Raw genomic sequence first — 17,371 nt, forward strand, 5'->3', positions numbered from 1 at the left:
GGGCCTAATAACATACCAGTGAAAACAAAGATTCCCCCAACGCTATGGTGAACTGTCTCAAAAAGGAAAAAAGGAAACAAAGACAGTGAGTTCACCAAAATCAGCTTCTTCAAATACAATAAATCCACAAGCTGGTGTTGGTCCAAAATCGATCTCTATTTAATAGACAAACAAAATAAAAATAAAAAGCGAAGTCAAATAAAAGTCCCTTGAAGTCCACAAGATAAGAGCTTTCGATAAAAATCTTCTTCAGATCGTAATGCAAAAATGGGACTAACTTTCATTTTAAATGACATGCCTCTATATTACTATCCAATCCATATAATGTAAAAAACAGAAATCGGTAGCCAAAACAGTCTTGCGAACCACAAGTAATCCTAAACGCAATTTTATTGAGACAAATAAGTTAGTGTTTTCGCTTCTCTGCAAACGGAAGCTTCATCAGAGTAATCAAAATTGCTCAGTAAGGCGCCAAAACTTACTGAGCATTTAAATAAACTACACACAAGAGATTACATCACTTCCTGAAGGTGTAAACTAAATACATAGTAACAGATGTATGCATTTAAAAACGATATAATTTAAATACATAAAGTGTAAACAACTAACCACATATAAAACTTATACATCAACCCATATCTTTACTTAAATTCATTAAATAACACATGAAAATATATGTGTATGAAAGTGAATATAAAATCTATTTGTATGTAGATATAAAGAATTACAACAGTGGGACTGTGTATTCTATAAAAACCGAGTACTCCTTTTCAATAGTTTATACATAAGGCTCCTATTTTAAGGACATAAAAAAATTTATAATAGAATTAGGATAAATAGAATAAAATTAAAATAAATTTAAATTTGATACGAAAAGGTGCATAGGTGGAAAACTTCATTTGTATAACAAGCTGTAATTTAATTTTAAAAATATATAAAAATATATAAAAATATTTTTTATTTTATTTATTTACAAGTATTTAACCTATTTATATACAAATATCAGTTGGAAAACCCTACAACTACTTGTTTTGTATGCTATATAGGGATTCAGTCTTAATATAGATTAATGAAAATGTTCCTACTGTCTGAGATATGCTCTGTATTTCAAAACAGGGGCAATGTTGCAAGCCTCATTCAAACCTGGAGGGTTAAAAGCATCCAAAACTTTCATTTTAAATGATATGCCTCTATATTACTATCCAATCCATATAAGAAAATGCAGCTTTCAGCCAATCCATAATGGTACTTCTCCATCTTATTTGCATATACGGATTCATACACTTCCGTTTCCCGCCTTTTTGAATGCAAATCATTGTATGCAAATCAAGCTGTATACTCATCCAATCAGAAGTGTTAAAATAGTAAACAGTAATAACTTGTCATTGTTGTTTACTTCCATTCTTTAGAAGCTCTTCCCTTCATAAAAATGTCTCAAAACATTAAACTGCTTAAAAATCATTAAGATGGCATACACAAAAAGACAACTTGAGACCAATCCATTTGAATTAACTTCCAGCTCATTTGCATATGCGAAGCTGATCGCTTTCGTTTTCGCCTTTTCAGACACACATCAATAATCTACAAATTAAGCTTCATATTTAATCAGCAATACAAAATTTGAAATACCATACTTATGTAAGCTGGAAATAGCCAAGTATGAATATATCTATTTATATTCGAGTGTTAAGACAGCTGTACTCTTTGTAGAGACTTTTCAGGATTTCCTTTATGATGTAGAAGATATCTGCAAATAACTACATACAAGCAGAATTGTGGAAACATATATTAGCAAACATCATAACAAGAAAAAAAACAAACTGCTATGAAGTTGCCATAAGTAAAAGTAAGTAGGCAGCTTATAAACGCATCTGTTTATATCCAAATAACAGGGCAATTTCACTCTTTATAGAGACTTCTCAACATTTCCTTTATGGTATACAAGATGTTCACAAGTTGCTACATGCAAACAGAATCTTGAAGCCAAATTTCAGAAGTCCTCATACCTTTTACAGAAAATGAACTGCAGTAATATTGTCATAATTGGTGGATGATTCATAAACATATCTGTTTATATCAAAACAGCTTCTCTCTCTATAGAAACTTCTCAACGTTTCCGTTTTGATACATGAAATTTCTTTAAATTTGCTGCATACAAATAAAATTCTAGAGATGTATATCAGTGGTCATTAAAGCAAACAAACTGCTCTAATATTACTGTGGTTGAATAATTAGTAAACATATCTGTTTATATCAAGACAACTTTTCTCTTTATGAGGACTTCTTAAAATTTTCTTTTATAGGTGCATATCAGCAATCATCTAATTGCTGTGGTGTAATCAGTGCTATTGCATGGAGCTAGAAAATGTCATAACAGAATTTCCTTTAATGCTGACTTAATAATAGTGATATTCCTCTTTTGACATTTAACAATTCAGTATACATTCTTAAGACACATTTCTTGAGTGCGTACGTCCTTTTTTAATAGTCGGCCGCTTAAGTTTCAAGACTGGTTTTAGAGGAACAATACTATTTAAACCTGGGGGTTGGTCAGCCCTCAGATTAATTATCCATTTAGTTTCTCTTAGCTCAGTTAAATTCTCAATATCACCTTTCCTTGGTCCGATAAAAATATTTTCAATCACTTTATACATGAATGTGTGTCCTCTATTCATGTCAACATGACAGGCTAATGCATTATGCATATCTTTATTAGTGAACTCCTTTTGATGTCTTTGTATTCTTTTTTTGAACAACTGATTGTTTTTTCATATGCAAAAAGGTGAACAATCTTTACAAGTTGCCAAATAAATGACATTACAGGTTTTACAAGTTGCCTTGACATTAAAGATATACTTTTCATCAGTAACTGGATGCACAAACTGATTACTACTATCTATCAGTGTACAAATATTGCAATTGCCACACATGAAGGTGCCTTTACGCCCCTTTATTGGGTTACTATTTTGTGTATTGGTACATAATAGCCTTTTTATATTCTTTTTGTTCTTATAACAGAACTGTGGTCTTTCCCCAACAATATTTTTTATCTGTGGGTCCTGGGTTAAAACAGGCCAAAATTGGTTAAACCACTCTCAAAATTTGTGAGTTGTCAGTACTATAAGTCAGAAAGAATCTGATGTCAGCATTTGCTTGTTTAGCTATATTACTCCGTTCCGTGCTCTGAGGGTATAGATCCTGATGTTTATACCCACTTTCTTTGAGGGTTTCCTGTAAGAATTTTACTTCTCTACTCCGTACTGATTCCCGATTGCAATGTTTATAAATCCTATTTGTCTCATTGGTCATAATATTCCTGGTAATATGTCTTGGATGCATACTACTTTTTAATAAGTAGTGATTTCTCCATGTACTCTTTCTACACAAATCAAAATCCAAAGTTCCCGATCCATTGAAGCTGATACTTGCATCTAAAAAACTGATAGTTTGCCTTGGACAGTCCGATAAGAAGGTCAAATAAGAAGTGGTCATGTCAAGATATTCATGAAACCGTTTAAATTGCTCCTCTTCACCTTTCCATAAGATAAACAGGTCATCGACGAAACGTCCATAATATAAAATATTATTATGCCAAGGATTATTGATGTTTAATACATGCTGTTGTTTCCATTCAACAAGAACAAGATTGGAATAACTATTCGCACAGGGGGTACCCATGGCTACCCCACACTTCTGTAAATAGTTTTTTTCTTCATATATGAAATAGTTATTCTCCAAAATCAATTTTAACAGGTCACAGATAAGCAGAGTTTCAGCTGTAGTTTTCTTAGTTGACAACGTCCTTCTGATCGATTCTATTCCAATATCATTTGGAATAGTGGTGAAAAGATTACTGACATCCAAAGTTGTTAACAAAAGATCGCCCTCGTTTACTTTATTTTCCATAGATCTATTTCATTTATTTAGGAAATCATCTGTGTCTCTTAATACTGTTGCATAGGAGTTTAGAAGTTCTCCTAGTTCCTGTTCCACATACAAAGACAAATTCTCTGTGGCCCATCCTTGGCCTGAAACTATTGGACGTAATGGAGGATCCTTAATATCTTTATGTATCTTTGGAAGTCCTTTTTCTGTATATGGATTGGATAGTAATATAGAGGCATATCATTTAAAATGAAAGTTAGTCCCATTCTTACATTACGATCTGAAGTAGATTTTTATCGAAAGCGCTTATCGTGTGGACTTCAAGGGAATTTTATTTGACTTAGCTTTTTATTTTTATTTTGTCTATTAAATAGAGATTGATTTTGGACCAACACCAGCTTGTGGATTTATTGTATTTGAAGAAGCCGATTTTGGTGAACTCACTGTCTTTGTTTCCTGTTTTCCGGTTTGAGACAGTTCACCATAGCATTGGGGGAATCTTTGTTTTCAGTGGATTTGTTGTTCTAATTCTCCTTCCGCACATGGCTAATGACATCCCTACTAGGAACAAGAGTAACCATGCAAGTTTGGAATTCATCCGTGGAACTAACATGGACAGTATAGAAACTACTATGAACCCATTGTTGAACCTTCAAATTGACACCAATGAGGCAGCTGTGCTGAGTAATACTCCAGGAGATCTAGATAATGCTAACTTTGATGCAATATTCAAAGATGTCGAAACAATAGCCTTTAAGTTAAAAAGGTTAACCTGGCAAATGTATCATCTGGAAGCATGCCTCCATCACCGTATCATACCTAGGGGCATACGTGTAAAATGTATGCCCAGTTATGGAAATCAGCATCCTGCTTTGCTTGCAAGTTGGCAAGCTATCAATTTAGAAACCAGTTTCCGTTATATAAAATTACTTCTTGAATATTTTAAACCAGAAGAAGAAAAGATCACACAGCTGATCAAAGAAAAACAGACAGAATTAGAGAAGGTGAATTTAACCACTTATCAGATTAATAAATTAGAAACATTACAATTTAATTTGAACATCTATGAATCTAAAGTGAAAGAGCAAAAGATCAAAAAATTGAACAGAGATGTTATGGACTTTAGACAGGGTAGGATCTTCGAATGGCCCAGAGAGGAGCATCCAGAAGAACAAAGGTCTCAGTTGTCATTTAGTAAAAGGGTGAACATTACAACAACAGCTATTAATCGTATATCATCGATGATGGCAGATGAGGATGAAACATCAATCATACACCGCAAGATCATCAAGAGACTACCCTGGATGTTAATTCAGGAAATTTGTTAGGAACAACATCAACTGGAGCCATACACAAGAAAAATGGCACACATTTACCTTTGAATGCATCTTTACTGAATTTTTTGAAGCAGAACCAATTCAAGGGTCACAGATCACAGAGCCAAGACAGGAAAAGGAAGAAGCCTTATATGGAGAAAGATCATTGGTAGTAAATATTTCTAAACATGTTATTAGATCAGCTGAGTTGTCTAGATTACAAAAAGGACCATCTTTCATTCCATCATTTAGATCGGATCTAGATGAATTTGCAATTGATTTGAAATGCTTTGAACGAAATGCAACTCTAAAGAATACTTTTGGCACCAAACAGGAACAGAGCAATAAGTTAAAGAAACTTAGTACTTTTGTTCCAGTCAGCCATCCAGCTGTAGAGTTATTCACTAGGCTTTGTACAAATGAGGTTGCAAAGCTAAGAATGGACCCTTGTATTAAACACTATAGAAATACCACCTCTGAAGAAAAGGATGCAATATTTAACATGCAACGAAATCATGACGTTACTTTGAGACCAGCTGATAAAGGGGGAGCCATAGTAATGATGGATACAGCATGATATGTCAATAAGGTGAAGAGGATGTTGCAAGATCCCAAAACATATACTGAGGTTCCACCTTCAGCAATAAATCAAGATATGAATAAAATTAGCTCTTGTTTAAATTATATGGTTTTACAAAGGCAAATTGACAAGAACCTGTTCGATTTTCTGGATGTTCTTAAACCAGCTATTCCATGCATAAATGGACTTCCAAAGATACATAAAGATATTAAGGATCCTCCATTACGTCCAATAGTTTCAGGCCAAGGATGGGCCACAGAGAATTTGTATTTGTATGTGGAAAAGGAACTAAGAGAACTTCTAAATTCCTATACAACAGTATTAAGAGACACAGATGATTTCTTAAATAAATTAAATAGATCTATGGAAAATAAAGTAAACGAGGGTGATCTTCTGTTAACAACTTTGGATGTCAATAATCTTTTCACCACTATTCCAAATGATATTGGAATAGAATTGATCAGAAGGACGTTGTCAACTAAGAAAACTACAGCTGAAACTCTGCTTATCTGTGACCTGTTAGAATTGATTTTGGAGAATAACTATTTCATATATGGAGAAAAAAATTATTTACAGAAGTGGGGGGGGGTGGCCATGGGTACCCCCTGTGCGAATAGTTATTCCAATCTTATTTGTGTTGAATGGGAACAACAACATGAATTAAACATCAATAATCCTTGGCATAATAATATTTTATATTATGGACGTTTCATTGATGACCTGTTTACCTTATGGAAAGGTGAAGAGGAACAATTTAAACAGTTTCATGAATATTTTGACATGACCACTTCTTATTTGACTTTCTCATCGGACTGTTCAAGGCAAACTATCAGTTTTTTGGATGTAAGTATCAGCTTCAATGAATCAGGAACTTTGGATTTTGATTTGTATAGAAAGAGTACATGGAGAAATCACTACTTATCAAAAAGTAGTATGCATCCAAGACATATTACCAGGAATATTACGACCAATGAGACAAATAGGATTTATAAACGTTGCAATCGGGAATCAGTACGAAGTAGAGAAGTAAAATTCTTACAGGAAAACCTCAAAGAAAGTGGGTATAAACATCAGGATCTATACCCTCAGAGCACAGAACGGAGTAATATAGCTAAACAAGCAAATGCTAACATCAGATTCTCTCTGACTTATAGTACTGACAACTCACAAATTTTGAGAGTGGTTTAACCAATTTTGGCCTGTTTTAACCCAGGACCCGCAGATAAAAAATATTGTTGGGGAAAGACCACAGTTCTGTTATAAGAACAAAAAGAATATAAAAAGGCTATTATGTACCAATACACAAAAAAATAACCCAATAAAGGGGTGTAAAGGCACCTTCATGTGTGGCAATTGCAATATTTGTACACTGATAGATAGTAGTAATCAGTTTGTGCATCCAGTTACTGATAAAAAGTACATCTTTAATGTCAAGGCAACTTGTAAAACCTGTAATGTCATTTATTTGGCAACTTGTAAAGATTGTTCATCTTTTTACATAGGAAAAACCAATCAGTTGTTCAAAAAAAGAATACAAAGACATCAAAGGGATATCACTAATAAAGATATGCATAATGCATTAGCCTGTCATGTTGACATGAACAGAGGACACACATTCATGTATAAAGTGATTGAAAATATTTTTATCGGACCGAAAAGCTGAGAGAAGAAAAGGAGCCACTTTTGTGATTTTAAGTATTTTCTTCTGATTTTTTTGTTAAGTTTTACTGCTTTGCCGCCTACTTTTTGGCATTTTCCAGCTTGCTAAAGTTTATATCTGTAACAGTAAGAGTACTTGGAACACATCTAGAGCCTGTTTACTGCATTTCCTGTGCTGCACTTAATTTTAAATAGTTTTTTTCTCTAAAACCTGCATTTTACCTGATTTTGGCCTAGCACTCAAGTGTGGGGTCATTTATTGCACTGGTGTGATTATTTTGCTGCTTGTGTATCTCTGCTACCTTTAAACTACAACAAAAAGAAAAAAAAAACTAAAAATCTTGCTTTTTTCCTACTTTCTGAAAGTTAAGAAAGTTCAGTTACAGATTTGCTGTTCTGAACTGTTTGGAAGTTTCTAGAAGGCCAGTGCTTGCTTGGGCTAAGGGGAAGTCTCTGTGTTCACCAGTGGGAGTGGTTAACACTGAACAGCCTGCCTGTCACTGGAGGAGTGGTTACTACCTAGAAGCTGTAGTTTTATTGGCCATTTTGGGTCAATTCTAAACTCTTTGATCTCTCTCTCTCTTAAAACCCTACAACTCTCTTTTTGCGCGGTTTTGCGCACTGAGCAGCATCGGGCAGCGCCGCCTAAACAGGTTTAAACTATTCCAGGCTCCACAAAGTCTGCTCTTCACTTTTTCCCTTAGAACTGTTCAAACTCTCAAAGAAATCACTCTATTCTCTTTCTAAAGCCCTGCACTTGCTCAGCTCTTATAAAGAAACGCTAACTAACTAAAGCACTACACCCTCCTTGACTTCTCATAAGTATTAGACTCCCAATTGATCCTTCCTGATCAAGTGAAAAATCAGTTCCCTTCCCTAATCTGATCAGTAAAAAAAACAGTTCCCTATACTAATCTGGTATAGCCAAGGGTCAGTTTCAAGGTTACTCTCCAGTCCAGCTGGTGAATCTGGGAATTTTGAGGCAATGTTACAATTGCCTTTTGTACACAGACAACCCTCTCCTCCTTCCAACAAACTCTAATACATGTGAGAGATGCAGTTACACAGCCAATCTGGAGGCAATGCTCTCTCAACCCAAGACTGGCACAGTCAGTCAGGAGGAAAAGGTAACCACCCACACCACAAATCCAGTCTCACACAGACCTATTGCATCTGCATACCCAACACATAAACACACAAAAACATACTCGGAGGCTCTAAATAAAAATCTGCCTAAACAGCAAAGACCTCCTAAGCAGATATCCAAGCAACAGCCACCCCTCAATACCCACAAATCACATATCTCACAAAATCAGTGTGCCTCACAGTCACAGCCCATAAGGCCAAAAAACACACCAAATACACTTGTTATAGGGGAATCTACTGTCCAGCACACTGACGTCCCACTCACCAGACTGAACAAGGAGAAGGTCACTGTAAGCTGTGTGTCGGGTGCCAGGATCTGCCACATAACGCAAGCACTCGGGTCACTCCAAAGCAAGTACAAGTATGACTCCATCATTGTCCATGCTGGTGTGAATGACCTGAGACGTACCTCCCTGGACTACATGAAAAGAGACAGAGGAGCTCTCTGACCATGTAGCCCAGGCTGGTATGTCCCTCACTTTGAGGAGCATCTTGCCCTCACCAAGAATAATGCCACAGTATAAAGACAAAATGATCAGTTTCAACAATTGGCTAAAGTATTGGTGTCATTCAAAGGGGATCCAGTGTCTGTCAGCCTGGGATGACATGCTCGACAAGCCACGTTGCTTCGCTAGGGATGGCTTGCACCTGTCACCCTTTGGCTTTCGTATACTGGCCAAGGCTCTTGCCATCCCCATAGTACCTTTTTTAGGCAAGGCTCAAAAGACAAACCCACCTCCATAGACAACCCAAAGATAAAAAAACTAAAGGTAATGCTACTCAATGCCAGAAGTCTAAACCTCAAGATGCACGCACTCGAGACTCTCCTCAGTATGGAGAAAATCGATGTCTGTGCAGTAACAGAAACCTGGTTCAAGGCTCCTGACAGCACCCCAGCACTACCAGGTTATAACTCATACCATGTGTTTCGGCCCCAAAACTCGGACCGTAGCACAAAAGGAGGGGGAGTATCTATATTCATCAAAGATACCTACACCTCCAGGTTAGTGGCACTGCACGAAGCATCGGAAACCATCCATGTGCAACTAACAGCGGGCAAAACTGCCTTTCAGTTTGTAGCCTGCTACAGAACACCCTCCCTATTACAGGAACCCCACTTGGAATTCCTGAGAACACTGGAGAATATGAAGGTCTCTCCAAACACTATGCTATTGGGTGACTTCAACTACCCAAACATTGACTGGGAAAACTACTCAAGCCCAAACACCCAATCCCAACGGTTCTTTGAATTTATAAACTCTAACGCAATGGAAGAACTGGTCACCACTCCCACAAGAGGGAACAACATATTGGACCTGGTCATCACCAACATGGGGACTCTATGTTCCACACCAGAGGTAAACCCCTCATTGGTAAGATCAGACCATAAACAAATTTCCCTGGACATCCATATCCCGTCCCCACCCCCAGCCAAGGAAATCACTGTAAAGAATTTCTCCAAAGCCAACTTTGCACTTCTCAAGACTGAGGTGAAATCCTTCAAAGCCCCTGGTCCAGAGGATAATAAAGCCCAATCCGCAGAATCCTTTACAAATGCATTCTATGAGCACCTGCAGGAATGCATGGATCGTGCTATCCCAAATAAAACCAAGACTCACTCCTCCAAAAACAGGAGACCAGTCTGGTGGACCCCAGCCATAAATAAGCTATACAACAGACGGAGGAAGCTACTACATGACAGAGCAAAATCCCAAAAAGGGAAGGCATCTCTGATCAGTATTAGCAAGAAACTTTCATCAAAGGCCAGTTTCGAAAGAAAAATTGCCCTAGACACTAAAGATAATCACAAGGCCGTCTTTAGTTATGTCAGAAACATGGGCAGAAACTCCCAGATATGCTTTGAATTGTTGCATAACGGTACAAAATATACCGAACCTACAGACATAGCCAACATCCTGGCAGACAGATTCAGCGCAAACTCCCCCCCTTCCCCCCCAAAGGAGCAAACGGCTATCCCAACTGAATGTAACTTCCCTGACATCACAGATGCACAGGTGAAAGCTGCCCTCTCCAAAGCAAAAAACACAGCATCTAAGGGACCGGACGGTGTCCCAGGCTGTGTCTTACACGAGCTCCAAGAAGAACTGAACCCTCACATTAAGTCACTGTTCAAACTTAGCCTTACTACAGGATATGTATCCAAAGAATGGCGTACAGCTACAGTGGTCCCACTCCACAAAGGTGGTGCCACAACAGACCCCGGAAACTATCGCCCCATAAGCCTGACTAGTCTGGTCTGTAAAGCTATGGAGCGTATTATCATGGAACTCATAAACAAAGACATTGGGAGCCTCCAGACAATGGACCCTACCCAATTTGGCTTTGTTAAGGGCAGATCTTGCCTCTTAAACCTAGTTGATTTCTTTGAAACAGTTACCAAAGCCATAGATGAGGGCAAGGTAGTCCAGACAGCCTACCTGGACCTCGCAAAAGCCTTCGACACAATACCCCACTCGGGCATCATAAATAAGCTTACCAGCTAAAATATCAACCCCTATATCACAAGATGGGTTGCAAACTGGCTCAGAGATAGAAACCACATGGTCAGAATCGCAGGTGCCATGTCCGAATCTAAACCAGTTACAAGTGGCGTCCCACAGGGCTCAGTTCTGGGACCTCTCTTGATCGGTATATACTTCTCTGAGGTTCCGGCTAACACGGGGGATTATGGCTGACAAAGTTCGCAGATTACTGCAAACTGGGGGCCATAATCGAATCTCCAGCTGACACAAGCATCCTCCAAAAGGGTCTCACAGAGATGGATGCTTGGTGCCAGAACCACGGCCTCAAGCTAAGTGCATAGTCATCCCCTTTGGGAAAAACAAGGTGCCCACAAATTACCACATAGGTGGTAATCCATTAAGTACGGAAGACGTAATTAGAGATTTGGGGACCAACGTAGATCGTAATCTCTCCTTTGATAATCACGTTGCCAAAGTGGTTATAAAGACCTTCTATATAGCCCACCTTATCACGAAAGGGGTCGCATCTAGATCAAGAGAGGTCATTGTGCCCCTCTACTCGTCACTCATCAGGTCCATAATTGAATACAATGCCCCTTTTGGGATGTACCTTACCCGACACCTGCAGCAACTGGAAAGACTCCAAAAGTACCTCACCAAGAGGATCATGGGCTACAAACAGATGTCTTACGCAGCTCGACTAAAGAAACTCCAGCTCTACTCAGTTGCTTACCACCTACTCAGAGGCAATCTATGCCTGATGTACAAAGCCATGTCAAACCCAGAATTAATGGACATGCTCCACCTCAAAAAATCCAAGTCCCTTAGATCTACACGCTCCAGGGACCTAAACCTCAGCACAAAAATAAATAGGACATGCTGGAGGGACAGATTCATTTCCCAGAGGCTCCCTTCACTCTGGAATAGAATCCCAATTCATGTTAGACATAGCCCCTCGCTGACCCTCTTCAAGCGAAATTTGGACACGTGGATGGGAAATCGCAAATTCACCCCTGGGATCTCTCCTGTGTCCCTGCTAGACAGAGGCACAGTAAACTAATCTTAAAAGGGTACCTTCTGTGACCTACTTTACAGAGGCACAGTAGGCTAATCTAATAGGGAGGCAAAAACCAAATACACTCTGGCTAGGCTTATAAATGCCCTAGGGCAGATAGCCTAGTATCTACCTATGAACCAAGGAAAGGTGATATTGAGAATTTAACTGAGCTAAGACAAACTAAATGGATAATTAATCTGAGGGCTGACCAACCCCCAGGTTTAAATAGTACTGTTCCTCTAAAACCAGTCTTGAAACTTAAGAGGCCGACTATAAAAAAAGGACGTACGCACTCAAGAAATGTGTCTTAAGAATGTATACTGAATTGTTAAATGTCAAGTGAGGAATATCACTATTATTAAGTCAGCATTAAAGGAAATTCTGTTATGACGTTTTCTAGCTCCATGCAATAGCATTGATTACACCACAGCAATTAGATGATTGCTGATATGCACCTATAAAAGAAAATGTTAAGAAGTCCTCATAAAGAGAAAAGATGTCTTGATATAAACAGATATGTTTACTAATTATTCAACCACAGTAATATTAGAGCAGTTTGTTTGCTTTAATGACCACTGATATACATCTCTAGAATTTTATTTGTATGCAGCAAATTAAAGAAATTTCATGTATCAAAACAGAAACGTTGAGAAGTTTCTATAGCGAGAGAGAAGCTGTTTTGATATAAACAGATAGGTTTATGAATCATCCACCAATTATGACAATATTACTGCAGTTCATTTTCTGTAAAAGGTATGAGGACTTCTGAAATTGGCTTCAAGATTGTTTGCATATAGCAACTTGTAAACATCTTGTATACCATAAAGGAAATGCTAATAAGTCTCTATAAAGAGTGAAATTGCCCTGTTATTTGGATATAAACAGATGCGTTTATAAGCTGCCTACTTAATTTTATTTATGACAACTTCATAAGCAGTTTGTTTTTTTCTTGTTATGATGTCGGCTAATATATGTTTCCACAATTCTGCTTGTATGTAGTTATTTGCAGATATCTTGTACATCATAAAGGAAATCCTGAAAAGTATCTACAAAGAGTACAGCTGTCTTAACACTCGAATATAAATAGATATATTCATACTTAGCTATTTCCAACTTACATAAGTATGGTATTTCATATTTTGTATTGCTGATTAAATATGAAGCTTAGTAGATTATTGATGTGTGTCTGAAAAGGCAAAAACGGAAGTGATCTGCTTCGCATATGCAAATGAGCTGTACGATAATTCAAATGGATTGGTCTCAAGTTGTCTTTTTGTGTATGCCGTCTTAATGATTTTTAAGCAGTTTAATGTTTTGAGACATTTTTATGAAGGGAAGAGCTTCTAAAGAATGTTTGGAAGTAAACAACAATGACAACTTATTACTGTTTACTATTTTAACACTTCTGATTGGATGGGTATACAGCTTGATTTGCATACAATGATTTGCATTCAAAAAGGCGGGAAACGGAAGTGTATAAATCCGTATATGCAAATAAGGTGGAAAAGTACCATTATGGATTGGCTGAAAGCGGCTTTTTCTGTATATGGATTGGATAGTAATATAGAGGCATATCATTTAAAATGAAAGTTAGTCCCATTCTTACATTACGATATGAAGAAGATTTTTATCGAAAGCGCTTATCGTGTGGACTTCAAGGGACTTTTATTTGACTTCGCTTTTTATTTTTATTTTGTTTGTCTATTAAATAGAGATCGATTTTGGACCAACACCAGCTTGTGGATTTATTGTATTTGAAAAAGCCGATTTTGGTGAACTCACTGTCTTTGTTTCCTAATAACATACCAGGTTGCCTCTTAAACAGCTTAAATCAGGACTTATCAGGCCCTTTAGGATCTCTCCTTAACCACTGCCTCCGGAATGGCTTTGTCCCAATACAGTGGAAGACAGCAACAGTCATCTCTCTACATAAACAGATACTATCTACTAACATGGGAAATTTCAGACCCATACGCTTGACTACTCTTATATGTAAGGCCATGGAAAGAATAATCATGAAACTAATGACATAAGAAACCTCCAAGCACTGAGCCCAACCTAATTCAGCTTTGTAAAGGGCAGGTCATGCCTAATGAATATGCTGGATTGCTTTGAAAAGTCACTATGGCCATGGATGAGGATAAAACAGTATATGCCACCTATCTCGACCTGGCCAAGGCATTTCACACAATTCCCCACTCAAACTCACAAAACTAGGCATAACACAGACGTTACCAGATGAATAGCCAAATGGCTCATGGATACGACACATGGTTAAAGTGGGTGAATCCAGATCCATCAAGAAGACAGTTAATAGTGGTGTGCCACAGGGCTCAGAGCTGGGACCACTCCTGTATGGAATATACTTCTCTGAAGTCAAGGCTAATGTGGAAGGCCTCTGGGTGACAAAGTCTGCCGACAACTGCAAGCTGGGGGTCAATCAGTGAATTCCCTAATGATGTAGATATCTTGCAGGAAAGTCTAGATCAGACAACAAAGGACTGGTGCCAGAACCATGGCCTAAAATTAAATACAAAAAAATGTATACCCTCTGAGAAGTCAAATACCCATGTAAATTACAACATCCATAGCACACCCTTAACAGTAGACTCAGGTGAGAGATACAAGTACACTAATAGATAGCAGCATGAACTTTGGCTGCCATGTGTCCACAGGGGTGAAGAAGTCCTTCTATGTGGCATAAATTATAAGTAAAGGTATGGCATCCAGATCCAAGGAAATTATACTCCTGCTGTGCTCAGCCCCCATTAGACCAATAATTGTGTGCAATATGCCATTTGGCATGAACTTGACTAGGTAGTTAAAGCAGCTGGAGTGACTTCAGAGGTTCCTCACAAAGAAAATACGGGGTGTAAACAACGTGTTCTATGCGGGCAAACTGAAAGTCCTATTCCTTTACTCTGTCTCCTACAGACTACTACAGGGTGACGTACGTCTGACCTACAATGCTCTCACAAATCCAGCACTGAAGAAGCTGCTACACATCCACAAGTCAAATAGCATGAGGGTTACCTGATTTTGGGATCTAAACTTCGTCACCGACTCAAACAAAACATGATGGAGAGACAGATATGCGTCTCAGAGATTGCCCCTTCTTTGGAAAAGGCTTCTTATTTACATTAAGCAGAGCCCTTCGCTGTCCCTCTTCAAATGCAGTTTGGATCAATGGATGGAAACCAAAAATTCACATTGGTGGTGGCACCCATGTCCCTTTCGAAGAGGGACAATCTGAAACATACTCAAGGCACAGGAACAAACGTATGCCATCCTCTTGCCCCAGGGACCATATATTGGCTAGGCCTGTAATGGCTCTTAAGCCATTAGCCTAGTAATCTCCTGTGAAACTATGACACAATGCTCTCAGTCTCTTCCAAGACACATGATACCATCAACCAAACCATCTGAATACACAGGCTGTCCAGACTAGGTAGGATGCACAATAGCACAGACTGTCTTAACAGCTATTAATGCATCTGGCTCCAAGTCAACAGATGGAGTGGTATGTCTACTTTAGCTATAGATACAGTCAGAGACCCAGAGTGGCCATTGCTTGATCTCCTGCTGTTTTCTCATCTAACAAAGAAATATGGAGGCAGTGTGCGGGCATTCATGTTCTCCACACCTCTACCTCATGTGGACTAATGTGATGACCTTTTCTGGGCTGCCTGTGATAGCACACAACTAGCTGTGCGTCTGGCTAAATCCTGCATGTCTTAATTAACATCAGACAGGCAATGTATCATGTCAACGCTCAGGTCAGATCAGCACTGCTGCTATGATGATATGCCTGCTGTCCACATTAATTTACGACTAGCTTGACCAGTGTTGGTCTAAACAATGCACCATTCAACAGCAATGCAAGAGAGTAAAGCGTGTGATGCAACTGTAATCTTGCCTGCTTGTGCTTTTCTCCCCTCAGCTTCCACTAAGAACAGGGTCTGCTCAACTAGAAATACTGGTTAATAAATACAATTAATAAATTAAAAAATAAGAGCAGCCCCAGTCTGGGGCAAAGCACTTTCCATACATACAGATACAAGGCCAAAAAATTACTACCTTGCTCAAAATGAAAACAGCCCCATTATCTAGATGTTCTGGGGTCTACTTAGAGTAAAAGCAATCTATCCATTACGACCCCTGGATGGTTTCAATGATCACATAGGTCACAGAAACAAGAAACTGACTGAAGTATAACAAAATGTGATGAAGTGTTGAAGGTGTAGTTCTGTACATCCCAGTTCTTTCTACTGAGTGTGTTGCTCCTTTCACATAAGTGTATTTTGCAAACTGTGGCCCGAGTCACAGCTGAAAGCTGCACAGATCAGTATCATTAAACAATTAAATACAAAAATCACAAACAAACGACTACTAACACAAGAAAAAATATCCAACCAATGAAGTGGAGATCAAAACAAACACTGCAATGGATGCATTTCTGGCAGCAGTGTTAAACCAGATAGCACACATCACTTAACTTTCTGGCATAAATGCTGCTCCGTGACACAGATGAATAAAGCCCCGACTACAACACAGAATTCAAACAGTGGTCCTAGTGCCTGCAGGACTTGACATGTAAAGAAAGGGACTGAATGCCTGCTGCTCATCCTAGGGGTAGAGATGTGGCACTGGCTTGCCATGAGCGACACCCAGCAGGAGCACCAGATGCCTAAACCATGCAGCCTGAGTTGCTATATGCAAACCACACTGTGAGCTGAGGGGAATTCAGAGTCTGAAGGCATGCTTCCCCTTAGAAGGCAGCTATAGTGGAGCTAGGAACAGCCACTGCAGGGAAGGGTTGTGCTCTGCCAAATGAGAAGGTAAGAAGCCCTACAAGACCATCAAAGCTGGGCCACTATCACCCAACTCCTGCCAAGAGAGAATGAGTGTATGAGAGACTGTAGGACAGGAATGAATGGGTGTGACACCTACATCTTACTACTGACACAGACAGTGTACCATGGCACATCAACAACAAAAGGACAAGAGATCACACTGCATGTGAAGCATGCAAAGCCACCTTGGGAAAAAATGAATTTTCAACAAGCTATGGGGGAGAGAGTCAGAGGACAAGAATGCTCTGACTCGGGATGAGAGGGAAGGAGTGTAATCAGATTATAAGTGGCTTGAAAGAATGGGAATCAAAGGGACATTACTATTACTTCAAAATTGCCCTGTCGTTGCTACCAAAGATAGCTACCAAAGATAGAACACAGCAAACTGTGTA

The 17,371-nt window shown here is 38.6% G+C and overlaps 1 protein-coding gene across 3 annotated transcripts in view; it reads right to left on the reverse strand.

The window, feature by feature from the left end:
• RUFY2 (RUN and FYVE domain containing 2) overlaps positions 1–17,371 on the reverse strand; it is a 2,497,315-nt gene that overhangs the window by 1,170,702 nt on the left and 1,309,242 nt on the right. The gene's annotated exons all lie outside the window — the stretch shown is intronic.

The sequence above is a fragment of the Protopterus annectens genome, chromosome 14.part0 (assembly GCF_019279795.1).
Source record: "Protopterus annectens isolate FY-2018-M chromosome 14.part0, PAN1.0, whole genome shotgun sequence".
NCBI classification, from domain to species: Eukaryota; Metazoa; Chordata; order Ceratodontiformes; family Protopteridae; genus Protopterus; species Protopterus annectens.